This window comes from Crinia signifera, chromosome 9 (genome assembly GCF_055691185.1).
Source record: "Crinia signifera chromosome 9, ASM5569118v1, whole genome shotgun sequence".
NCBI lineage: Eukaryota > Metazoa > Chordata > Amphibia > Anura > Myobatrachidae > Crinia > Crinia signifera.
Genome location: NC_139225.1, coordinates 119,085,996 through 119,113,063, shown reverse-complemented (window position 1 = coordinate 119,113,063; position 27,068 = coordinate 119,085,996). Strand labels below are relative to the sequence as shown.

General features: G+C 44.2%; 1 protein-coding gene across 2 annotated transcripts in view; it reads right to left on the bottom strand.

Moving 5' to 3' along the window:
• Window positions 1-4,021, bottom strand: part of LOC146035892 (sodium- and chloride-dependent neutral and basic amino acid transporter B(0+)-like) — a 41,639-nt gene extending 37,618 nt beyond the window's left edge. Inside the window, exon 1 of one of the 2 annotated variants that reach the window (XM_083159590.1) lies at window positions 3,975-4,021. The gene's annotated coding sequence lies outside the window, so the exon portion shown is untranslated. Of the gene's footprint in view, window positions 1-3,139; window positions 3,931-3,974 lie in introns of those variants that run through there. The other variant, XM_083159589.1, reaches the window with a different exon arrangement.
• Window positions 4,022-27,068: the final 23,047 nt, after the last annotated feature.

Sequence of the window (27,068 nt, the reverse complement as noted above, 5' to 3'; positions counted from 1 at the left end):
CTTGGCGGCCCTGTACACCTACCCTACTCAGCCACAGCAGGGCAGAAGCTGCTGCTGCAGCCAGAGCAGGTCTCCAACTATCCTCCTACCCTACTCAGCCACAGCAGGGCAGAAGCTGACACCGCAGCCAGAGCAGGTCTCTAACTATCCACCTACCCTACTCAGCCACAGCAGGGCAGGAGCTGCTGCCGCAGCCAGAGCAGGTCTCTAACTATCAACCTACCCTACTCAGCCACAGCAGGGCAGAAGCTGCTGCTGCAGCCAGAGCAGGTCTCCAACTATCCTCCTACCCTACTCAGCCACAGCAGGGCAGAAGCTGCTGTCGCAGCCAGAGCAGGTCTCTAGAAACTAAAACTAATTCAAACTAGAAATCGTTTTATGTAATTGTCTTTTAATTATGTTTTATTTTTGAATGTGATTATTCCTGTATGCTGCTGAAACTCTATATCAATAGGTGAACTAACAAGTGATAAGTTCTTATTCATACTGAGTGCTGGATATTTTCCAGACACTTCTGCGTGCCATCTGCGTGTCATACACCGGATGCTACATGAAAAATCCCTGATTGATAGCCGGAATAGGAGGTTATTTAAATCCGGTAATACCTTCTAACTTTTGGTATAATGGCCGCCAGTGCTGTCCAAACACCGGAAGTGACGAAGGCGCTCCCTTTGAGGACCATGGATAGGTCACTTGGAGCGTAAAGTCACTTCCTGTGTAATATGATTACATAATGTGGCACCAATGACGGTAGTGCCGCATGTGCAACACTGACTTGAGGAAGCATAGCGTCACTTCCGGAGTAAACAATACGGTGAATACAGAGTCTATTACCGATCGTACCTGATCGGTAAGTATTATTATTGCCACTTAACGTATCCAGCTCCCTTATGATGCGGTGTGTAAAGTATGTAAGCTCTGATCCCTGAATATGTAACTATGGGCCAGATTCTCTAAGCTTCAAAAGTGATAAACTGGAGAGTGATAAACAGCCAGCCAATCAGCTCCTGTCTGACATTCTTCAAACACAGTCTGTGACATGGCAGGTAGGAGCTGATTGGCTGGCTGTTTATCACTCTTCAGTTTATCACTTTTGAAGCTTAGAGAATCTAGCCCTATATGATTCTACACATACTCCGATTAATAATATGACCCGGAAGTAATATGTTCCCAATGACCTTAATGGATCCTTATCATTTTATTTTCTATGTGCATTCTATGCATTTTAATCTAATCTTGACTTTTGAATTCTTTAAGAGAATTTATTATTGTTTTTATTGCTGTCTCCGAGTAAGTCCTATTAATTTATTATTTAATACAAATTAATCAATGAATTATGCAAATGACCCAGGAAGTAAGTAGGGTATAAAAATGGTTCCCATCAACATGGAGAGACACCTTGATAAAGCAGTCAGTTAGTACTGCGAAAGACATTGGTGATTGGTGCTTTCTGGACCCAGTTTTGGACAAAATTTACTTGTTTCCACACCTGAAGACTTCCACCACCTGCTCATTCGCCTGGTCCCCATTTTCATTCTTTTGGAAGTCCCATGCCAGTTTAATTTATGGACACCTGATCACTTGCATTAGTGAGGACTCCCGAGTTGGCTAAATCCATCTTCTGCCATTGGTCTGAGGCCATTACAATACTACCAGGATACCATAAAGGGGCTAATAAGGACTTCATCTACTACATCATCATTGGATCAGTGCAGGTTCTATGACTTATGTCTGGTGACTATTCATACTGGGTCCATTAATTAATTGATTAAATGGTTTTAGTGTATTTTAACTGTCATTAAATATTTTTCATTGATTTATTTGGTTTATATTGATCTTTTGCTAGTGCTGCTTTTTCTATATCTTTATTCTTTACCCACTTCAGAAGCTGACTACTCCCATAAGCAGCTGCTTTGGGCAGACAAAACATTATAAGCGCTCTATAATAACCACCGGTTAGTTTCTCCAACTAGCCACCTACCCTACTCAGCCACAGCAGGGCAGAAGCTACTGCCGCAGCCAGAGCAGGTCTCCAACTATCCTACTCTACTCAACTACAGGAGGGAAAAAGCTGCTGCCAGGAGGGAAAAAGCTGGAGCCAGAGCGGGTCTCTAACTATCCACCTTCCCAACCATCACAGAGCAGAAGCTTCTGCAGCAGCCAGAGCAAGACTTCAACTATCCTCCTACCCTACTCACCCACAGCAGGGCAGAATCTGCTACAGCAGCCAGAGCAAGTCTCCAACTATCCACCTTCCCTTCCTATCCTTTGCAGGGCAGAAGCTGCTGCAGAAGCCAGAGCAAGTCTCCAACTATCCACCTTCCCTTCCTATCCATTGCAGGGCATAAGCTGCTGCAGCAGCCAGAGCAAGTCTCCAACTATCCACCTTTGCTTTCCAACTACAGTAGGGCAGGAGCTGCTGCAGCCAGTGGTGTAGCTAGGTGCCACGGTGCCCGGAGCAAGGGCATGTTTTGCGCCCCCCCTGATTTGTAGTAGGCGGGGCTCTTGGGGGACGCAGCCTAACATTATACCACACACCGTAATGCCCATTGCACATTTTAGCAAACTTTATAATACCCATTACACATAAAGCCACAGATGGGGGGGGGGGTTGGTGAGTGAGGGTTGAGAGAAAGAGAGGTGGCAAGTCGGAGAGAGTAAGGAGAGAGGAGACAGCGGTGGGGGGGGGGGACAGCAGGGGAGAGAGAGGGAGACTGAGTGGGTGGGAGAACAGAAGAGAGAAAAGGGGATGGGAAGAGAGATAAAAAGAGGAAAGATGGTGTGGGGAAGAGGTTAGAGAGGGGTGAGGTGACAGCACAAGAGGGGGGTGTGATACAGGGTGAAGCACCAGGGGGTGAATAAGTAAGGTAATGGAAGAAGAGGTGAAAGGGGGTTAGGTGAGAGGGGGTGAGGCGACAGGGGAGTGATAGGGAGGGTAAGGTGCTTGGTTGGGCAAAGGGGTGAGGTGATTAGGGGGGGGGGGGGGTGAGGTGACCAGGGGTTACTTGAGAGGGGGGTGAGACAACAGGGGCAATAGAGAGGGTGAGGTGGTGGAGGGGCTGTGATAAGGGGCAAGAGGGAGTTAGATAATTGGGAGGAAATGACAGGGGAACAGAGTATGGGAGGCAAGTCTTCTCACCAGCATCTGTGGGTCTCCTGGTTCTCAGCACCAGCCACTGCTCAGCTACTGGTCCATCCACTGGCCGCTGCTTGCCTCATTATCCCCTGCTCCCCAGTGCCAGCCCGCCGCTTGACTGGGGGGGGGGGATCCGCTGCTCTGTTTAGGAGGGGGGGTCAGGCAGCACTGCCCGCACTGTGGATGTTCTGCGTCTGCAACCTTAGCAGAGCTGCACACGCTGTGGCTTCACTGAGTGGGGTCGGGCAGCGCTGCCGCTGCACTCCTGGGAGCAGGGGCCAACGCAGGGTTTTCATGGGTGGGTTTCTGTACGTGCGCATAACTATAGATACACAAATACCCACACACATCATGTACACACATCATGTACACACACACACATACACACATTATGTACACATACCTACATACATAATACATTCATACCATTCATACACACACACACACACACACACACACCATGTACATACACATACATAACCTACATACACACACACACACACACATATACGATACATACTATACCTGCACACATCATGTACACATAACATCCATTATTTACACACACAAACACACATATAGCATACTTACATCATGTACACACATACCTTACATACACATCATGTACACACATAGCATACATACACACATGTACACAACAGACACATGCAAGCATACAGTACATACATCAGGAAAACACACACATCATGTACACATACATACATCATGTACACACACATACCATACATACACATGCACAATATGTAAACATAGCATACACCCTCCACCCTCAAACATCAGGACAACCCCTGAGCCCCCCAGCATAAACCATCCTCACGTCAGCTGCTTCTCCCCTCTCCTCCTGGCTTGCTTGCTCTCTCACAGACCACAGCCACGGAGCACTGCCTGGGAGGAACTATATGCTGCCTCTTTAAACAGCGCCCCCTACCTTCAGCCAGCCCAGCAGCACCCTGTCACTTAATCTTATCTAACAAGACGCAGCTCCCGGCAGCCAAACAGACTGCACGGGGCTGTGAATGGCGTCAGGCAGCGCTGCCGCTGCACTCATAGGTGAGGGGGGAGGAGTGGGGTCGTTCAGTGCAGGGAGGGAGCGGGGGAGCAGGCTGCACGGTTCCGGCGCCATTTGATGTCTCTGCGTCTGGAGCTGGTGCTCCGCCGGCTCCACCCTCCCTACGCCTCTGGCTGCAGCAGCCAGAGAAAGTCTCCAGCTATATCCCCCTACCCTTCCCATCCACAGCAGGGTAGGAGCTGCTGCAGCAGGTACAGGAGATCACAAAAATCCTCAATGAGTAAGAAACCAATGAAGAGAAAAAGAACTGACTGGGGATCGATCTCACATGGATTTTACAATGATATCTACGGGGTTCGATTCACAGACCACTCTGCCGATGAGTGTCTTATTCATTTCAATTTGTCAAAAGTTTTGTAAAGTTAAAATGTTTTTCATTTAATGGACCCTTATAGGCCTGATTCAGACCTGTTCGCTAGGCTGTGTATGTTCAGGGGTGCTGAGAGAGGGGGGGAGCAGGTACAATTTACCCGGGCCCAGGCCTGTCAGGGGGGCCCTGGTCTGGACACACAGGTTTTTTTTTTATTTGGTGGCAAGTACCCCTAATATGACCCATTCCATTAGGTACAAAATGCTCTGTTCCTGGACTTCCCTGCCAGTGGTAATTACAGAGGTTGGACTCCAGCACAGTCCAAAATTCAAAGAGGGGCAGTCACATCAACTGCCAGTGAGTCCAGGACAGTGATGCTTGGGGTGGCAGTATATGTGACCCCCCCTTTTGAATATTGGACTGTGCTGCAGGCTCACATCTGTAATTGCCACTGGCAGGGAAGTCCAGGAACAGAGCATTTTGTACCTAATGAAATGGGCCATGTTGGAGGGTATGTGTAAATCCTTTGCAAAGAGCATGTAACCCCTGGCAGAGAATGTTAACCCCTGGAAGAGCATGTAAATCAGGGCAGACAGGTTAATCCCTGGCACAAAATGTTAACCCCTGGCAGAGCATGTTAACCTCTGGTAGAGCATGTTAACTTCTTAATATGCAATGAGCATTACGGTGTGTGGCATAATGTGTAATGAGCATTATGGCATGTGGTATAATATGTAATGGATGTGTGACATGTGTAATAGACATTACAGTGTAAATTTTTGTACGTGTATCCACCTTGGAAGCAGTGGCGTAACACAAGGTCCGCAGAGTGTGCGTTGATCTCCGTCCGTGGGGGCCCCAGGAAGTTGTTGTACCGGGGCCCAGAATTTCTCTTGGCGGCCCTGTGTATGTTCGCAACCTAGCGAATAGGAAAACGCCGTCCACTCGTCTCCCTGCCCCCGCCACGCGAATCCCTGCATTTGTGTACGCTTACACATCCCCTTGCATGCGGCCGAGCATGCATCGACCCACCCGCGTTCACAGGGGAATGCCCAGTTTTCATGGGGATGCCCATAAAATAATGGGTGTTCCCCTGCTGCCACTCCCTGCCTGTGCGAACATCTCGACCCATGCCGCACCCTGCCCATGTGATACCGCCCTCTGCCCATGTGATACTGCCCCATGCCTGTGAGATACCGCCCCCTGCCCATATGATACCACCCCCTGCCCATGTGATACCACCCCTGCCCATGTGATACCGCCCCTGCCTGTGTGATGCCGCCCCTTGCCCATGTGATACTGCCCATGTGATATTGCCCCCGCCCATGTGATACTGCCCCCTGCCCATGTGATACCGCCCCCTGCCCATGTAATACCACCTCTGCCCGTGAGATATTGCCCCTGCCTGTTTGATACCGCCCCATGTCCTTTTGATACTCCATGAAGGCATTCACACAGGGGGTCTGCAAATGCGCATATTCACCAATATTTCACCAATTGCTTTCGCAAACCCGCACAATTAAGTACGGGACCGTATTCGGCCCGACTGATTGCTTCTAAATCAGACCCTCTGTCTCTTACAACGGGCTGTGTGATTTTTTGAAAACATGACTCATCACAATGAGCAGAGTGAAAATCACTTTGTTAGGATCAGAACTATATACCCCTTTCACATCACACCTAATTACCAGGTTAATGCCGGTTTGACCTGGTAATTGGTGCGATGTGAAAGGGGTTACTGGGTCCTGAAAATTGGTAGCAACGTGGCAATACAAACTGGTAAAAAAGATGGGTTCTTACTGGTTCGCTGCCGTATTGCTTTGCGGTGTGAACAAGTTAATTGGGTCGAGCAACCTAACTGATTTAAACTTGCAGGCTAGGAGAGGTGCCCCCTTGGGAGCAGGAGCCCGGCAGCAGGTGACTCCATTGCCTCCCAGAGTTCATTTCCTGTTCACACCGATGGAGGAGGCAGTGCTTGAAGCAGTGCAAGCTATAAGCACTGCCTCCTCCCCCGATGACGCTCTGCTGCGCCCTTGGATGATATTAGTGAACCGGAAATATTATGGTACGCTGAGGGGATGTGAAGAAACCAAAATGCAGGGTCGCACCGGGACTGAACCGTTTCAAAGTGCCGGTGCGACCCTGCATTTTGCGATGTGAAAGGGGTATAATTGTGAAATCTATTGCCTGCTAGAAGAATGTCAGATATATCTCAGCAAATGCCCTCTGCCCTCCATGGTTCCAGCTGGATATTAAATGTGGATTAATGACAATATTGAATCCTTAAGGACAGTTTCACTAATTATACCTGTACCAATAAATCTGAGCTAACTGTTCTAGTGTGTATCATTTATGTAATGGAACATATTGTATTCTGTCTGATAGATTATTGTGAACGTTTATAGAAATGTGTAGACTTGTCACTGATTAACTGGTGACAGAATAAACACAATGTTCTACTGGCTGACCTGCGCATGAATGCATCGTTCAGGATTGAATTAACTTCTCCAATCAATGCAAATCAATGCAGGTAAAGCACTTGCTAACACAAGAAGTAACCCTTTCATTGCTGATCACAGGTGGTTCACAAATGTATAACGGTTTCTATTAAATCAGTACAAAGATGCAAAAACACAGAACCACAAATGACATTTTGGCTTGTAATTTGTTACATGCCTGTTTATGGTGTATACACTATCGTACTCATTTGTATGGGGAAATAGATCGCAGAGACACTAATATATCGGTTTTAGTAGATGACTAAGTCAGGGTTGGCTAACTGACCCTCTCCTTCAGGGAGAAAATGCTCTGTTTCTGGACTTCCCTGGTAATGTATGATTACCATCACCTGTGGTGAAACATATTTCTTATCAATTACCTAGCTCCCCACAGGTGATGGCAATCATACATTACCAGGGAAGTCCAGGAGCAAAGCATTTTCTCCCTGAAGGAGAGGGTCAAGTGGGCAACCCTGGACTAAGTAAATACAGGTTGAGTATCCCTTATCCGAAATGCTTGGGACCACGAGCATTCCGGATAAGGGAATTTTCCGATTCTTTAAATAATTTTTTTTAGGCATACTTACTTGTCCCCTGGTGGTGCCCGGTGGTCTCTCTGCATCCACGTTGTCCCCCGGAGTTCACAGCAAGCCTTCAGCACCGTCTCCAGTGTCTCCAGCAGTACCAGGAGTGCCTTGCGCGAGTTCCCAGGCGCGCCGGTGATGTCACGGCACGCGTGTGCACTCGTGCAAAGCACTCCTGGGACCACTGGAGACGCCGGAGAGGATGCTGAAGGCCTGCCATGGACGCCAGGGGATTTGGTAAGTATAAAAAAAAGGGTGGGGGGGAACAATTTTTTTTTTTAATTGTTCCAAAAAAACACGGTTTTTGGAATAATTCAGATATGGGATGCACGGATACGGGATACTCAACCTGTAATATACTCACAGTATATTATTTACTTAGTCATCTACTAAAACTGCTACAGTATATTAGTGTCTCTGCAATCTATTTTTCCAGACAAATAGCCATATAAATAAATCCTAATAATAAATAATAATATTTCCAAAATGCACAAATGGACATACCTTTAAGTCTACATCAGACACAATCATATAACAATCTTCTTAAGAATTAAATTATTACATGAGTGCTGAAATGTTACTCGTCCCATTAGCTCTAACTAGTTTATTCCCTATTAATCTGACAGTGGTTAGTATCAGAACTAAGAATCAGTGTCTTTACCTCCTCCATTCTTGTATGCAAGGTACGGAAATCTCCAGACATTGCCCAAACCTACGGCATAGCCAATCATAGAGAGCAAATAATCTGATTTCCTGGTCCAATTTCCGCGCTCCTTGTTTTCATCAGTAGAGTCTTCATTGGAGTCCTTTAGAGAAACCAACAGAAGTAATTAGCACATTGAGTAGTAATACAGCACAAAGACACACATTTATACATTGGATGACATGATTAAAACATGGAAACATACAACTTGACTACAGATAAGAACCACAAACCCCATCCAGCCTATTATTTTAGGGGTAGGATGTTATTGATTAGGGTATTAGTTATAGTTTAGGGATTAGGGTATTAGGGTTAGGGTAGGGATTTTTCCCATAAGTTCCTGGTGGGTAGGCAAGTTTGCTCGGATTCGGCATGAAAAGCCGGCGGTCAGGATCCCGGCGTTCAAAATCCCGATGCCGGAATCCCGAACGCCGAAATCCCGACAAGGGGGGGACATGGATCGCCCCCCTTGCGGGCTCGCTGCGCTCGCCACGCAGCGGGCCCGGTGCCTCGCTAAGCTCGGCACGCTAATTTATTCTCCCTCCGAGGGTGTCGTGGACACCCACGGGGGGAGAAAGTGTCAGGATTTCGGCGTTCTGGATTCCGGCGTCGGGATTCTGAACGCCGGGATCCCGACCGCCGGGATTTAAACTGCATCCCGTTTGCTCTGATGCATGCTACTTAAGAGGTAGCAGATTAGTATGTCAACAATTAGTTGGTTGTGCTTCTCAGTTTTTACATTTAATCAAAATGTCTTTTATTACTGACTAAATAAAGGAACTGAACACCTTCATATATTTAAAACAAAGGGCATGCGGTCATGAGATTTGACATTCATTGTGGGCAAGATGTACTAAGCCTTAAAAATTGATAAAATGCAGAGTGATAAACCACCAACCAATGCTGCTAATTGTTCACAGCCTGTAACATGACAGTTAGGAGCTGATTGGCTCGTGCTTTATCACACTCCATATGTGTATCACTTTTCAAGCTTAGTACATCTGGCCCTATGTAAATAATAAATAAATAAATAAAAACAGAATTGTTCAATTAGTTTTTCTCATCAGTGTTTACTAGGGAAGAACAGACAGTGGAGCATACAGGTACCACAAATGGGACGAGCAGGCCATATCTTAAAATCACTTTCGCAACAGAGGAGATAACATTACGACTCAGCAAAATCAAAACAAACAAATCCCCAGGACCAGACAAGATTCATCCTAGAGTACTAATGGAATTAAGGGAGGAATTAACAACCCCTTTGAATTACATTTTTGAGAACTCTTTTTCATCTGGTATGGTACCAGAAGACTTGAGAATAGCGGAGGTAGTACCAATATTCAAAAAAGGAAAAAGGGATGACCCAGCTAATTTCAGACCTGTGAGCTTAACATCAATAGTGGGTAAATTAATTGAGGGATTTTTAAGGGATGGTATCCAAAAATATTTATAGCTTCACAGTCTAATCAGTATTAACCATCATGGGTTTGTGAAGAATCAATCATGCCAAACAAATTTACTAGGCTTTAATGAGGATGTCAGCAACAACCTTGCTAATGGAAATGCAGTAGACGTGGTCTACCTAGATTTTGCTAAGGCATTTGAAACGGTTCCACATAAGAGGTTGATAAATAAAATGGAAGATCTGGGACTAGGGGCAAGAATTTGTAGATAGGTAAGGAACTGGCTGCGAAATAGAGAACAGAGAGTGGTTGTAAACGGAGCAATATTGAATATGATACTAATACTAAGTGGAGTGCCACAGGGGTCGGTGCTAGGGCCCCTTTTATTTAATATATGTATTAATGATATTGGGGTGGGTATACTAAGCAATGTTTCCATCTTTGTTGATGACATAAAACTGAGCAGAGTAAATAGATCAACTGAGGATGTCTCCACGCTTCAGAGCGATCTTAATAAATTAGACGAGTGGGCAAAAAATTGTAGAATGAGGTTCAATGTGGATAATTGCAACGTTATGCATTTTGGGAAACATAACCAATGTGCTAGCCTAAGCGGGGAGGCACTGGGTAATTCAGAACTTGAAAAGGACCTACAGATGAAGCCCCTCTCGTTCAGTGCCAGTGCCGGCGGAGAGGGACTCCATTAAAACTGGGATGCACGTGCATCTCACGCGAATGCACGTCCCAGTCTTTGATGACTGTGCAGCGGCATCCTGCCCGTCTCCGCTTCAGGGAGACGGGCAGAGTTAGGGGGGGGGGTCGGGGTGCTGGGGACCCAGGGAAAGCTCTGTTGCCACAGGGTGCGCGAGCATCTCATGCGCATGCGCCCCCTGGCGGGAGCCGGGGGCTGGCGGATGTATCGCCAGCCCCTGCAAAGATGAAGCTGGCTTCATCTGTAGGAGTCCAAATAGATAACAAACTGGGGTGTAGTGCTCAATGTCATATAGCAATAAATAAGGCCAACAGGATACTAGCATGCATAAAAAGGGGCATGGAGACTAGGAACTCAAATGTAATTATGCCACTGCACAAAGCATTGGTTAGACCACATCTGGAATATGGAGTACAATTCTGGGCCCCGCGCTATAAAAAGGACATCATAGAACTGGTATAAATCCAAACAAGAGCAACAAAAGTAGTAAAGAGAATGGAGATTTTGAGCTACGGTATGAAGATAGACTGAACCATTTAGGATTGTTTACACTAGAAAAGAGACGTTTAAGGGGGGGACATGCTTAACATGTTCAAATATATCAGGGGACAATATAAGGAATTGTCAGACGCCCTTTTTACTGTAAGGAAGGATTCAAGAACACAAGGACATGAGTTTAGATTAGGGGAAAGAAGATTTCGTTCCCTTAGAACAAAACATTTTTTTACAGTAAGGGCAGCCAAACTATGGAACTAGGGTGGCCAATCCCAGGATCGTCGGGATCCTGAGATTTGGCCACAAAATGTCCGGATTTCAATCCCGGGATTGGACTATCCAATCCCGGGATTTCGAGATTAGACTGCGCATGCGCAGTCTAATGCCGGGCAGCGTCTGAGCAGCCGTTCAGACGCTGCCCGACCGCTCAGACGCTGCCCAGCTGCTCAGACGCTGCCTCAGACGCTGCGCCTGCCCCCGCACCACTGCCGCCTGCCCCCCTCCACAGCTCCAAAAACTTAAGTTATGTGGGGGTACAGCGCCAATATTCTTTTAGGGATGCCAATCCCTGGATCCCGGGAATACCGGGATTGAGCATTTTTCAATCCCGATTCCCAGGATTGAAAAAATGCCCCAGGATTGGCATCACTATATGGAACTCTCTTCCTGGAGATGTGGTGTCGGCAGACACAATAAATACATTTAAAATAAGGCTAGATAACCATCTATTAGTTAAAAACATACAGGGGTACAAGCAATAATCTTGGTCTGTCCTTGAATACATCAGCATTACGTATAGCAAGGGAGGAAGCTAATACACCAAGGTTGAACTGGATGGACGTGAGTCTTTATTCAGCCTTAAATACTATGTATCTATATATGTGTACACTGACTATGTCGACCTTAGAGTGGTGGCAGCAGGATCTGGCCATGGGTTTAATGGTCCTTACAGCATTTTTCCCTGTACCGTGTCTCCACTTTCAATGGAGTCTCCTCATCCCAACTGAAAATGGCTGTTTTCGTCGTTGTAGCTAATAATGCTTCTGCTATGCTCACCCTCTCCACACCTTCTACAATTGGTATTCTGCTTCCTTATTTTTTTACATATACAGGTTGAGTATCCCGTATCTGAATATCCGTTATCCGAATTATTCCGAAAACCATACATTCCAGAAAGTGAACCAAAAATTTTCTTTTGCTAAAAACTTACTGGGGACATCTGTAACAGCACTACTGAGGGAATGATATGTAACTGGCACTATATATGTACAAGACCATGATTGCTTGGCATTTAAATTCAGTGCCTGAGATTGTACACAAACTTTGTTTCATGTTTTGAAACCTTGTTTTATGCACAAATAAAATATATTTGTGTTTATTTCATGTGTTTGATGTATATGTACAACATAAATGCAAGATACCTCAAGATACATCATTGAAATATTAAAATATTCCGAAATACGGAATAATCCGTTATCCAAAATTCTCCTGGTCCCGAGCATTTTGGATAAGGGATACTCAACCTGTATATTTTTATTGAAGCAATGCATCTTTAAAACATACATTATACATACATATACATTGTTAAAGGTTTGCTCACGAAACAAAGTAGATATTATAGAAGACAAAATGAATTACATTGCGTATCTTTTACATATGTGAATAAATAAACTCATGAACAAACAAGAACATATATTTAGAAGTTTTTGACAACAATACTATCATTGAGCTCATCTCCTCCAATATGCATAAAATTGGGTTGAATAAGAGGGTCATTAGCTGGAGTTCTATCATATACCATAATTGCTGAAAGACTCTTGGATTTGTCGTTTAATTGGACTAGACGCTGTAGCTATTTAACTTTCCCATATTTGCCTTTTTCCATTCTCACCTCAACCCATTCCATTCGGAAAGTAAAAAAACAGTTTTGATTTAACGAAAGCCAAGCAAGGATGATCAGAGTGGGCCAAAACTTGTAAAATTGCCTTCCTCGCAGCCGCACTTACAGCTAATAATAGTACTACCTCTAGTTATTGCTTGAATTTTGGGAAAAATTCCGAAAAGAGCCTGTTCAGGAGATGAAGGTAAGTAGTTAACTAAATAGTCAGTGACATATTTGCTAATTATTAAATTATTAACCAGAATCTTCTAATCAAAGGGCACTGCCATAAACAATGATAGATATCAGCTTGGGTTTTCCCACATTTCCAGGGGTGCCGGACGGGTTCCCGACAGTCGGGATCCCGACAGTCATTTACCCGACGTCGGGATCCCGACTGTCAAATCGCCGACAGCCGGGTGCTCGACGGCCACCCACTATTTTCCCTCATGGGGGTCCACGACCCCCATAGAGGGAGAATAGAATAGGTGTCTCGCAAGGGGCTTATTTGCGCTCGCCATGCTGTCTGACTCCGGACAGTCGGGATCCCGACGTCGGGATAATGACTGTCGGGATCCTGACTGTCGGAGTCACATACCACACTCCATTTCCAGCAATAATGTGAACTTGAAAGACCAATTAAAAAACATTTTGTGGGGAGAAAGATATGGTCTATGAAGAATATTTATAAACATTTCTTTAAGTCTAGAAGAAGAAAATACTTTACAATGTTTAGTATGTGCCTTTAGAATAAGATCTAAGTTAATGTTTGGAAAGTTTATCTTCCAAGCTGCCAAACCCTCAAATTTAATTGGAAAAATTTATAAGCAGAAGAGATCCCATTTTTGAGTAATGGTTCTTTTTTAAGCATATTGTCCACTGGATTGTTCCAGTCTGCTGAAGAAAAATATCTTATGATTAAACTGACATAATGTTGATAGTGTAAGATCGCAATTGGAAATGACTCTACATTCGGAAATGTATTTATTGTCTCCCGGAACATCAAGGGCCTCTTGTTTTGAGAATCAACAAAATCCCCCACTCTAAGAAATCCCTCCGATTTCCAAGTGATATATGGGTAGCCCACCCTTCCTCTATAAAAACCAGGATTACCCATGAAAGGAATGAAAAGTGATTTAAGGGCATTTAAATTATTTTTATGTCTCATGTTCATCCAGAGTTTTTTACCCTGCCATAAGAGAGGATTTTCTTTAATGTGAGTTGGAATCTACTAATCATGCATGTGTAAATAGCTAATTAAATCAGTGCCTTTTGAAAACTCTCTTTCTATATCTGTGATGGCATCATTTTCTTGATTATGAATCTAATCCTGTAAATATCTGAATTGTGCTGCTTGAGAATACCAGGTTATATTTGGAAAATGTATTCCTCCCTTGGATTCTTGTTGTTGTAGTTTAAATAAGCTGATTGTGGGTTTTTCCCTGCCAAATAAATGTTGTAAATAGAAAGTTTAAGTGTTGAATGTGACTCTGCTTCCTTATTTATCAGTTACTCCTTTCCCACACAACGCAGGAGGACTATCATTTTGTTTCAAGTCCTTGTACTGTATGTAAAATGTTTATATCCTAATTTGCTCAATCCAGGCTTGTGTAATCTCCACCATCCACACTATCTCGCACCTCACAGTAGCCCACCCACACCACCCACAAGCCCCCCCCCCCCCCACAACGGTTGCAAACCTCTGTCACACCATACTGCAACACACACCACACCACCGCACCCGCTCCTCCACCATGACCCACAGCACCCCCCCATCCACTTGCGCAAACACGGCAACCGCCCCTCCCCCACCAACACTACACTGGCCTTTCACACATCCACAACATGCCCAAACCCCTTCCCTAACCCACCCCAAAACCTCACAACCGCCACCCCAACACTGGCGTCAACCACCCCCACCCCCATCATCTCACTAGATCAATTAGAAAATGCCCCAACATCGCTCTGTGAGTAGGGGCCATAGTGATAGAGATGAGCAGCCCCGCGTGTCGCTATCGCCTTGACAGATCGCTTCTGAGTGATCTAGTCTCAGTCAGAACGCTCAGCAAATCGCAACGTATGTAGACTCCTTTAGACTGCACATTCATTAGGCTGTGGATAGGATGCAAGCAAATTAGAGGCAACCAGATGTTTACATACAAATGTAGCCATGCTCATCGTGGCTACAATGCAGCCAATATTGGCCATTTGGCACAGCGCCACGCCGGACTGCCAGCTAATGTATTTCCAATGAGTAATGGCTGTGACTTGGACACACACACACAGTGGCGGATGGGCCCAGTTCGTTGCGCATGCCGCATCTGGGACAAGGCAGAGGTTGGATGAGGCTGGCTATATCTCTAGGTCCAAGGGGACAGCTAGCCCTGGTTGTGCCCTCAGTCGCATTCCTCTGTGCAACAGAATGGGAATGTAAAGACACACGCACACACACAACATTTGTATAGACCTTTGCTGTTGATGTAACCCCCGTTGGCTTGTATAAGACATTCCATCACAAAGAAGGAAAGGGCTGTCTGTAATCTAGTAGTGTTACCTACATGTTGTGAGATTACCATGTATATCGTATAGTCACAATTACTATCTACTCTCCTCCATCATGAAGAATGTATTTAGAATTTTTAACATTTTCACCACTACCCGGCATTAATACTGAGCAATGAAATGTGATACACAACTAACAGTAACCCTCCAACAATAGGAACTAACTGGATTTATGCTACTGAAATAACTGTTTTGCGTATGCCATGTTTAATCCATTAGTCAAATAAAGATTCCTTAAATGCTCCTTATTTTACTCAGTAGTTCATTAAGTTTCAGAAAGTTATTCATTTACTGACTTTGTGCAATTAGCAAGTACTTTACTTGCTGATATACTTTCCATGTTACTCACCTTCCCTTTTTCTGTACGACAACATATTTTATCCTTGATTTTCTTAATCACATTCCTGCCCATGATCTCAGTTTGGGTCTGATGTCGCTGAAAGCGATCTCACCACTATCTATATGGTTTCCAGTGCGCACAGTTGGGCTGCCAGTCTCACACTGCTCATTTGCACCATGGAGCTTTCTGGTTTTAACAAAGGTGTGTAACTATTAACTACTGGAGCACCTCCCCAGGTTTCATTTATTGGTATACAACTTATGCTGTTCAAGAACACTACATTTCCCAAACAAGGATCACATTTATCCACATACACTCACAGATTGAATTTGGAAAAATGTTTCATTTACAAAATGACAGTTATAAACTACAGACGTATACAGAACAATTTTATGCAAATGCTTCATTTATTGCTTATATTATTATTGCCAGAATAAGGTAGCTGCAGTATATAATACACTTGGGGCTTCATTAAGACCAGATTGGTCATCTGCAAAGTTGCAGATGATTGCGAATTGATAGCCGCCACCCAGACTGAAAGGAAACCCACCCTGTGCAAATCTGCGAATTATTTACAAATAGATTGCTATTCGCATTACACTTGCAAATCTATATGCAATTCACAAACTGTCAAATGATTTTCCCGGTCTGTGAAAGTTCTGACCCTTCCACAACTCTGCGGCTGAGACCGGCTGATCAAGGCTTGCGCTACACAGACCCTGCCTTAAAACACCTGGGCATGCCTGCCAGCTTCCTGTCAGTGAAACTCTGGTGGGGGGGGGGGGGGGATTGCGATTACCATCCATACAGATGGAGTAGCTCCCATCGGAGCCGCTCCTGGCAATAGAATCGCCATCCACCAGCCGCTGCCATCCACCAGAAGGGGGCGCGCACACATGAGATGTTTGTATGCCTTATTCTGATGGAGTCCTCCACTGCCCTCTGCAGCCCCCCAGCTGCCACCAGCTCCCCACGATCCCTGCTTGTCTCTCTGAAGTGGAGATGGGCAGAGAGAGCGCTCCCCGTCGCTGTGTTGATGGGGACGTGCGTGGGTGTGAGACGCCCACGTGCCCCCATTCGAAGGAGTATCTCTCCACCAGCCTGCGCCAGCTAAGGGAATCTGGCGATTCCCAGCACGGGCTGAGAGGTACTCCATCTGTATATGCTATTGCTGTCGCTGATTGGACACAAGCATGTGTGCTACGATTCATACTCAAGCGCAGTCAATCAATCCTTCGATCTGTAAATTAGCACATCAGCGATTAACTCTGAGTCAGGCCCTTGGTTCGATATGTATTACCTGCTCAAGTGGACAGGTACAGTACTCACAGCCACTGGCATATTAATAATGGGTAGAATATGTGTGTGGTACACACGGGCCCCTGAGTCCAGGGGGGCCACACCACACAGGCTACATCCATTGTGCGAATACTAACCCCTCCGGAGTCCAGCACCAATATCAGACACTGCCATGTTCCATGTGTTTTTCAAAAGCGCATTAGTAAAATCGGTGGTAGTAAAGTCTCCCTCTGCCGGCAGAGAAGAGGGGGTCTGGACTGAGGAGGATGCACATGGGCCTTCTCCTCTATCAAAATGCCCCTTCTCAAAGCAACCAGTCGGCTTCTATGGCTGTGGTATGGAGGTCCAAAAACCAGGATACCAACGGTCAGTATACCGGCATCCGGATCCCAACTGCCTGTGCTCCGAAAGGGGGATGAGTGCAAAGAACTCCCTTGCAGGCTGGTTGCGCTCACCACCCTGCGGGCTCAGTGGCTCGCTACACTCGCCACAGGTTCTATTCTCCCTCTATGGGGGTTGTGGACCCCCACAAGGGAGAATAGCCCCTGTTAGTCGGGATCCCGACTGTCAGACATTAAAGGATTCCATTGTCGGAGTACTGATTGTCGGAATCCTGACTGTCGAGCAGTCATACGGCACCCAACTTCCATATATCTATCTAGTACATTCTATAAAATGATAGTTAGAAGTTGGTTGGTTGTCTTTGGGCCTGATTCAGCTTCAGTTATTTTGTGTGGATGCACAAAATGACACTTACACTGCGCTTTCAGACTCGTGCATGCACACTATCGCGTGTGCGCAAGCGCAGTTAGACATTTTGAAAAATTTCCCCCGAAGAGCCTATGATCTCAAATGTATGGCTGCAAAAATGAGGCAAAATGTATAGATTTTACCAGAATACTTTGTAATCTTGTGGTCTTATTAGATACACTCCCAGCATATAATGACCACCTTCGGTTTTTCATTCCGGGTGAGAACGTGAGGGTGGATCCGTTGTGTATTGTCACCATTTTAAAATAAATAGATTTTTACCTGTTATTTGGACTGGAGCTGTCAATTCTACAGCACGCCCCCTGCCAACAGAGCCTGCCACCGGTCCCTGAGCGGTCATCATTTGTGAGGAGTAATGGCACCTGTCTGAATCCATGGGTGAGATTTAATGAGATACAATTTTATCGCATTTTCAGAATTTGCAAAAAAGTACGAGGATCACGCTGTCAAAGTGCTATAGAAGCACTCAGCCCTGATTGGCTGTAGGCGTCTCCATGGAGATGCCTATAGCCAATCAGGGCTGAGTGCATCTAAAGCAGTGACAGCGCGATCCTCCGCTGTCAGTACATCGGAGGCAGCCGGCTCACCCCGTAGGTCAGTGCGGGGTGAGCTGCTGCAGGTGACAGGAGAGAGACAATGCTGGAGCCTGGATATGTGAGTATAGGTGTAAAATGAATGTGTGTGTGTGTAATAAACGTTTACTTTTATAGTAGTTCACCTGTAAAAAGCAATGTTTTTTTAAAAGATTTTACATGTATCAGTCGGCATCCACCACCCACAGATGCCGGGTTGAAGCCTGGGGGTACACCCCTTTATTGGGGGGTCCCCACTCCCCCAGGTACCCATCCAGGTCTGACCAGCAACGGTGAGCATGATACGGCCAGGGGACCTTATGTAAAAAGTGTCCCCCGGCTGTGGCATGACACCGTGGGCTGTTGGAGCTCAGTGCTGGTTCCAAAATACAGGGGATCCCCAGTTTTTTTGTCCCCCGTATTTTTGGAATCAGGACCAGTTCAAGAGTCCGGGGCTGGTTTCAGAAATACGGGGGCCCCCTATTCTTTTTGCCCCCGTGTTTTTGGAACCAGGTCCGGCTCAGGTGATCTGTGCATGGTTCTGTCAAATTCACCTGTCATAACCCAGTCTATTTGTTTGGTGATTTTTAGTAACGTTTACCAAAAATCGCATCCAATAAAATTTGCAAATTGTATACTTTATAATGGGAAAACATCTGGATGCGAATTGAAGTGTTACTAAAAATCGACAGGTCACAATGTGCGAATTCCTGCCAAAAAGTGCGATATTTCACTTAAGTTAATTCAAGTTAATTTATTATAATTTTAAGTACCCGCTGCATGTAAGACCACTCTAGAACCATTTCTATAATTGCTTCACCCAAATCACTTCATTAAAGGGTTATTATCAGTAGAAGAGTAGGGGACTACAGCTATTTTAGAACCGCAATGAGATTTTACTTCAGTTTCTATATTGGGGCAGCACAGACATTGTAATGGTTAGCATTACTGCCTCACAGCACCGAGGTCATGCGTTTGATTCCCACCATGGCTCCGGTCTCTCATCTAATTCTATGGCGTTTGCCGCATCCACACTGACTGAGCCTGACTCCCTCCTTCTCCCTCTCCCCTCCGCCGCTGAACATGGATAGATTTATGACAGACCCACAGCCACAGAGATTTCAGCAGCAGAGCGGGCGGCAGTTTAAGAGAGGCCCGGCTTCTGACATGGCATCGGACAAGGAGACGTCACCCTACCTCCCGGCCTCTAAGAAAGCTATTCTAGATATGCAGGCGGACGAGGATGACTCACCCCAACAACCCCAGAATGTGCCACTGACGTATGACGACATGGTCGACGCCATCACCACCACCATGGCCCCTCTGCTAGCAAAAGCGGTGAGTGACATTACTACTCAATTGAAGAAGTTAACAGAGAGGGTAGATACAGCTGAAAACAATATTGGCTCATTAGCACACAATCTAGCTAACGCCCAGTGTTAGATCAGACGCCTTGAGAAAGAGAATTATAATATCATTAATAAGATGGAGGAAATTGAGAACAGATCAAGGAGAAATAACTTGAGACTAATTGGACTTCCAGAATCTTTGAAAGGCCAAGCCCTGGACCAATTTGTGGGCCAAACACTACCACAACTTCTAGGTGTGAGAGAGGTATGTGCTTCTATGGTAATAGAGAGAGCCCACCTTCTGGGACCCTCCCCACGCCCTAACGACACCAGACCCAGGGTCACCATTTTTAAATGTCTGAGTTACACTCCCAAGCTAAAACTATGGAGGGCATCAAAGAAAACTCCAGCACGTAAAGCTTTTTCCCCTGTTTGCAGTCAGCTGATTACTGAAAAGTTAAAGTTTGCACTAATATATCCGGCGAAACTTAGAATCTTTCACAAAGATTCCCAGCACGACTTCACTTCCCCTACAGATGCTATAGAATATATACGAGGATAAAAAAATCATACAGAGGATGACATCTCAGACATTGTGCAACCTTCTTAAATTCATCTTGTTATCTCCTAAGCACTCAAAAGATGAAAATGAGACTATCCCGATAGATGACTAAGAAGTATATGTAGATATTACACTCTGTTATGCTTCACAATGTTTAATGGCTGAACACTTCAAACTCAGCACTCATTTGTCTAGTCCACCCCACTCCCCCCACCAAATGGCTTTGGTAGCAGCTTCTAAAAATTAATGCTTCCCCATGTCTTGACCCCTCTAGTAAGGGCCTTTAACTATATGCTCAGTAACAACACAATTCCCCATAATTTCAATGCTGCATATATCAAAACATTGCCCAAGGCGGGAAGGGATCTAACAGTCCCGGGATCTTATAGGCTGATCTCACTATTGAACTCGGACTATAAGATCTTGGCAAAGCTCTTGACAGATAGGCTAAAAGTCCTTATGCCTCTGGTCATCCATCCTGACCAAACAGGATTTATAGCAGGAAGACAGATCTCTTCCCTCCAGGCATAATTATGTCCATCGATGCGGAAAAGGCCTTTGACCTTGTCCTATGGCCTCATTTATGCTCCACAATGGAACATTTTGGCTTCCCAAGGGAATATATATCGGAATATATATCCTATATTAAACTTTTATACTCTAATCCTAACTCACAAATTATTAGCAATGGACAAATATCAGACCATTTCCAGCTATTCAAAGGAACTAGACAGGGCTGCCCCCTTTCACCCCTCCTGTTCGCCATTGCGATAGAACCTTTGGCCCTTCTTTTACGCCAATCCCCAGACTTTAAGGGCATCCTAATTCACAGGTATGAACTTAAAGTGTCGCTCTTTGCTGACGACATGATATTGTTTGTCACCAATCCTGTAGTATCCATTCCAGCTATCATCACGTTAATTAATGAGTTTGGGTCAATATCGGGCTACAAAGTGAATTTAGATAAGTCCGAACTACATATAATAGGAAATCACTCAGTAGATATAACTACTCTCCCAATTTTTACAAAATTCAAGATAGCTAAATCATAAATAAAATACCTGGGGGTATATATCACAATAGAACTGAAGGCCTATACAAAGCAAATTTCACTCCCTCCATTACTAAAATAACTTATTTGATGACATCATGGAACTAACTACCACTCTCACTTCTAGGTAGATCAGCAGCGATTAAATCGATAATCTTTCCAAAATTGTTCTATATTATACAACTGGTTGTGAATAGTGCCGTATCAGATACGATACCGGTGGATAAGTGGAGTGCCCCAGGGTTCGGTTTTAGGGCCCATTCTATTTAACATTTTTATTAACGATATTGGGATAGGGTTACTCAGCAATGTATCCATTTTTGTGGACGATACAAAACTTAGCAAAGTCATCAAATCATCAGAAGATGTCACCATGCTCCAAAATGATCTTGCAATTCTAGATGAGTGGGCAAAAAAGGTGAAGATGAGGTTCAATGTAGATAAATGTAAGGTTATGCACCTTGGGAGACATAACCAGTGTGCTAGTTATAACCTTAGCAGAGAGGAACTGGGTAATTCCATACTTCAAAAAAGGATCTAGGAGTCCAAATAGACAGCAAACTGGAATGTAGTGCCCATTGTAATGTAGCTACAAAAAAGGCCAACAAAATTTTAGCATGTATTAAAAGGGGAATGGAAACTAGGGACTCAAGAGTAATTATGCCACTGTATAAAGCATTGGTAAGACCTCACCTCAAATACGGAGTGCAATTCTGGGCCCCACACTATAAAAAGGACATCATAGAATTAGAAAAAATCCAAAAACGAGCAACTAAGCTTATTAGGGGAATGGAGAATTTAAGCTACGAGGAGACATTACGCAAGTTGGGACTATTTACATTGGAAAAGAGACGTTTAAGGGGGGACATGCTCAACATGTACAAGTATATCAGGGGCCAATATAAGGAACTGTCACATATCCTCTTTTCTACAAAAAGGAATCTAGGACGCGAGGGCATGAGTACAGATTAGTAGAAAAAATATTTCGTTCAGCTAGTAGAAAGATTGTTAGTTAGACTTCATCATTATTTGAATTGTTGATATGCCACACTGTATCATTGTGAGATGAAATAAATTATCTGCCCTTCCCCCATCTGTCTTTGTCAGTATTTGTATAAGTAATTGTTTATGGTTAAATACTGAAAACATTTTATATTTGTGCTTAAGTTGGATGGGTCTTACTTCTAGGTTCCCATATCATCTTCACTTGACATTTCCCTAAGTAAGTATAGGTTGACATCGCATCAAGTCAGCTGTAAGACCATCCACACATCAAACCATTATATGTCAAACCATTGTATGTTTTAAAAAATGTATGTTTCTTCCAACTTATTTGAAACTTAATAAAGAGTTTATTAAAAAAAAAATGACTGAACGCCAGTGGTAAGCAATGAAGGGTTTAGTGGCAAAAAAAGAAGACTCTATTGGCTGGCACACTCTTTGTACAATTAAAATCTTAATTAATGTTATCTTTATTGATATACATTAAAAAACCTAAAACAAATGGATCTCCCCAGTAAGAACATGTCATAATGATTGCACAATTTTTTTTTTATTTCATTCAGAAAGTATACAGCATTAAAATAAAATATGTTTCAGCCAATGTCGTTAGTAACTCACTAACAATAAAAGGATGTTCTCTTCTTATACGATCACACGATTTCATTAAGCACAGCCATAACAAGGTGTAATTGACACGTTATTTTCCTACCAATTATTGTGAATGACTGCACTAACGTCATTGGCTAGAACATATTTTATTTTAATGCTGTGTACTGTCTGTCTGAAACAACAATAGTTGTGCAACAATTATGACATGTTGTAAATCCACTGGAGAGCCATACGTTTTTTTAATGTATATCAATAAAGATTAATTATAATTACTGACTAATTACTAATAAGCCAAATTTTATGAAACCTATCAAGAGTAATATAAAGTATACCCAAAGAATACGTTTATAAACAGATCAGTATATGAAATACATTTAAAAAAAGTAAAACACATGCAGAATATAGAGCCCCAATCATCTTATGTAAGTGAAGTAGAAAGACCCTCTTCCCATTCTACTTAGGCTGGAAAGGAAACAGGGTTTGAGGACCACAGGAGCAAATTATACCACCAAGCAGTGGCGGTTTTTACCTATGGGCTGCAGGGCTGCACCCCCCCCAGGTAAAATCCGCCACTGTAGTGAAGCCAGATGCAGTCTTTGAGACTGCTCTGGCTTAACTGTGACTGGCAGTGATTTCCTATTGGAAGTCTGACCTGCCAGTCACCAAGGCAGTCCCATTGGGAGGTGTTCCCTCCCTCCGGGACACCTTTCTGCGGGCTGCAGCACAAAATCCTCGATAGCTCATGCGCAGTACCTATATCGGTACTGCGCATTCGCTAGTCCCGGTGCCTGTCATTTGTATAATACAGGTGCCGGGACCATGATTCCGTTCTATGGGTTGTTGCCGAAGCAGTCCATAGAAGCTGGCCACATGCGCAGTACAGATGTTTGTACTGCGCATGCGCCTGTCATCATAGCACAGGCGCCGGGAAGTCTGCAGTGACTGGGAGTAGCAGCGGCGACAGAGGGGGGGTTCGTTACCTGCGTTGCAGTAACCACGCGGTGGCTGTGGCTGCAACCAGAGGCGGCCCCCCTTCCCCTGAAACGGTACGGGCCGCCACTGCCACCAAGAGATGCATTTCCTGTAACTAACCAGAAAAAAATATTCCGGTAAAATATATTTGGGATGGCGACTGAAGATAATGAACCCGTATGGGGGCTCTGCGACTAGTGACATAACTGTGGGTTCTTGAAATAGAACACTGTCCCTGAAAGCTTCCAAATGACAGTGGTGCACCATCATTTTTCAATGATGTCACTCTCAGGAATATCTTTAACCAAAGATAAAACATGTAATTGCACTAAATGGTTTGTTACAGATTAACTGGCACTATGATATTGAACAAGATTAGTTTTGTAACACTTTGCAATGCAAATGATAAACATCAGAATGCACATACATATGCAATTAACTGTTGGCCACACTGTTGAAAGGCGCAGCTTTACAATTATTTCTATTCATAAATCCATAAAGATATATTCATTCTGGGCCAAAAATACTTTGATTTAAGTTATCTATAATAATAAAAAAAACAAGTGCCCTAAAATGACTTATATAATAAGACTATACCAGTAAGAAAACACATTCTATGAAATATATGATGCAGAAAGAGAGGATAAGGACATGTTGATTAGCATATATTACAGGGGAATAAAGAGACTCAAATGGGAGTTCTAGATATCAATCCATACAGAGTAAACATAGTAGTTGAGGTTGAAAAAAGACTTTAGTCCATCAAGATCAACCTATACATGATCTCCTGCAGTGTAAAGGTCACTGCCTATATAACTTCAGAATATCCAACGACACAAACTCGCTGTCCAAATTGATTACTGATCCACTATAGTTCATTATGATTAATGGGTATAACCCTGGATACTTTGTTCTGCCTAAAATGTGTATATAGCCGCCCACAATACAATAATTGTATGTGTTATGGGCTAGATTGCATGCGATGGGATGCGATCTAGTTCAAAAAGTATGTGCAGCACGTACATTTTGAGCTGTGCAATGGGATGTGTGCGGGAGCGCGCAACTCATCGCATACAGCAATTGTACCATGTATGGGAACCTTAACTCTTTTTATCAGTTGAGTCTGCCATCACAACCTTCTCTGGTAGAGTATTCCATATTTGAACTGTCCTTACTGTGAAGAAACTCTTTGTTCGCTGGGTGAGAAACGTCCTCTCCTCTTACCTTAAGGGGTGACCATGTATCCTGTGTACAGTCTTCATGGTAAACAGATCACCTGATAGTCCACTGTATTGACCCTTTATGTATTTATACATATTAATCATATCCCCTCTTAGATGCCTCTTTTCCAATGTAAACGTGCCTAACCTGGCTAGCCTTTCCTCATAACCCAATGGGCTATTTCACATGCTCTGGCTCCTGCCGGGTGGCGAATCCCCGCACGGCCAGGAAGCCATGCCGCACTGAGAAGTTTACAATGAAGGGGATGGCCACAGCCCGGCAGCCTTGCTTTCCAGTGGTGGGATACGGCTGCAACCGGGCGGCCGGACCGTGGCCGTCCCGTGTGAATGGACACAATCGTGTCCATTATTAACTACTGTGTGCGGCACAGCTTTTGGGCGTGCAGGGTTTCATTGCCTGGCAGGAGCCGGAGCGTGTGAAATAGCACAATGACTCTAAACCCTTAATCACATTTTGTTGCTCTCGTCTGAACCTTTTCAAGCTCCAAGATGTCTTTTTTATGGACCGGTGCTCAGAACTGTACACTGTATTCCAGAAGAGGCCAATTTATACAGTGGCATGATTACACTGTCTTTCCTCGCCTCTATGACCCTGCAATTGTTGCCTTAACTTTCTGGATAAGGGTTTTTCACATGACAGACCTCAAACCTGTAAGCACTTTTAATGCAACTTCTTTTTATAAAATAAAATATTTAGGTCAAACATCCATCTATTGTTATTACGCATTAAGTAAAAGGAGCCTAACTGAGACCTGATCATACAGCTTCAAATAAGCAGGCCGGGCGATTATCGATAAACTGCGCATGCGGCTGGCCCATAGTAGGCATCTGCGAGGCCATCCTGCGATAAAATCCTGCTACTTTTTTGTTCGCTGGCCATAAGCAAGGTGATTGGCAGGAAGTCAGTGTTTGTGGTTGGTAACTGGACAGACTGCACACAGTGGAAAATTAATTCGCTGGTGAACAACCTGCAAATGGATTTGCAGCTAATTGCCAATCCAGCTACTTTTTGTAGCAGAATCCTGATTGCAGGGGTGCAATCAGGTCTTTATTAGGCCCATGGTCACCAGGACATGCTTACTCAAAAATCACATATGGAAATCACGCTGTATGACCTGTAAGGTAACACTGCAGTTTATCTTTTCAAAGACACCATATGGTTGGCTGCAGCTTAAAATAAATGATAACAAAAGAGATAGAAATAAGCATCAAAAGGTCTTTTAGATTTGTTTTTGTTAAGCTCCTATACATTGACCCTTGGCACCTGTACATGACATTCCTTTGTGAGAATGCATCAGGATTTAGATGATTAACTCCACTTTATCCCAGGTTACGTAATATAGTTTTTCCCAAGTTACTTAATTCCACTTCCTCTTAGGGTACTTGACGTGTTAGGTGAGGTTCTGACCCCAGGCAGTGCCATGGAATGATGCATAGAGGTAGACAGAAGGATTACTTTGCAGCTGCATGGCGAAACTACACACATGGAAAAGATGGAACCATGGCGCAGGCAGCTGGAATGTGCCGTACACAGTATATACAGAGATTTAGCACCCCATTTCTATCGCAGGACTTACAATTACTCTCTCTCGTGCTTTAATTCAAGGGAGCAAATTATGTCACATACTGTATATATTCTTTTTTATATTACTATATGTTATTTGTATACTGCGACCAAATATCCTTGTTCGCTATGTAGGGAAAATGACTATGACATACAAAAAACAATACAATAATACTGTACTGCAGAACTGTCTAAAAAAGGTGTGGCTTGATTGAAAGAGGGTGTGACTTCATGGGAGCCCTGAGGACATCACTAAAGGGGCTTGTCTTGTCTTGCTGGGGCAGCCCATAGATGACCCCCTGGATAGGTAGCGCCCTTGAACCTCCCTTAAAATGTCATTGTGTGACAGTAATTACCAGTATCA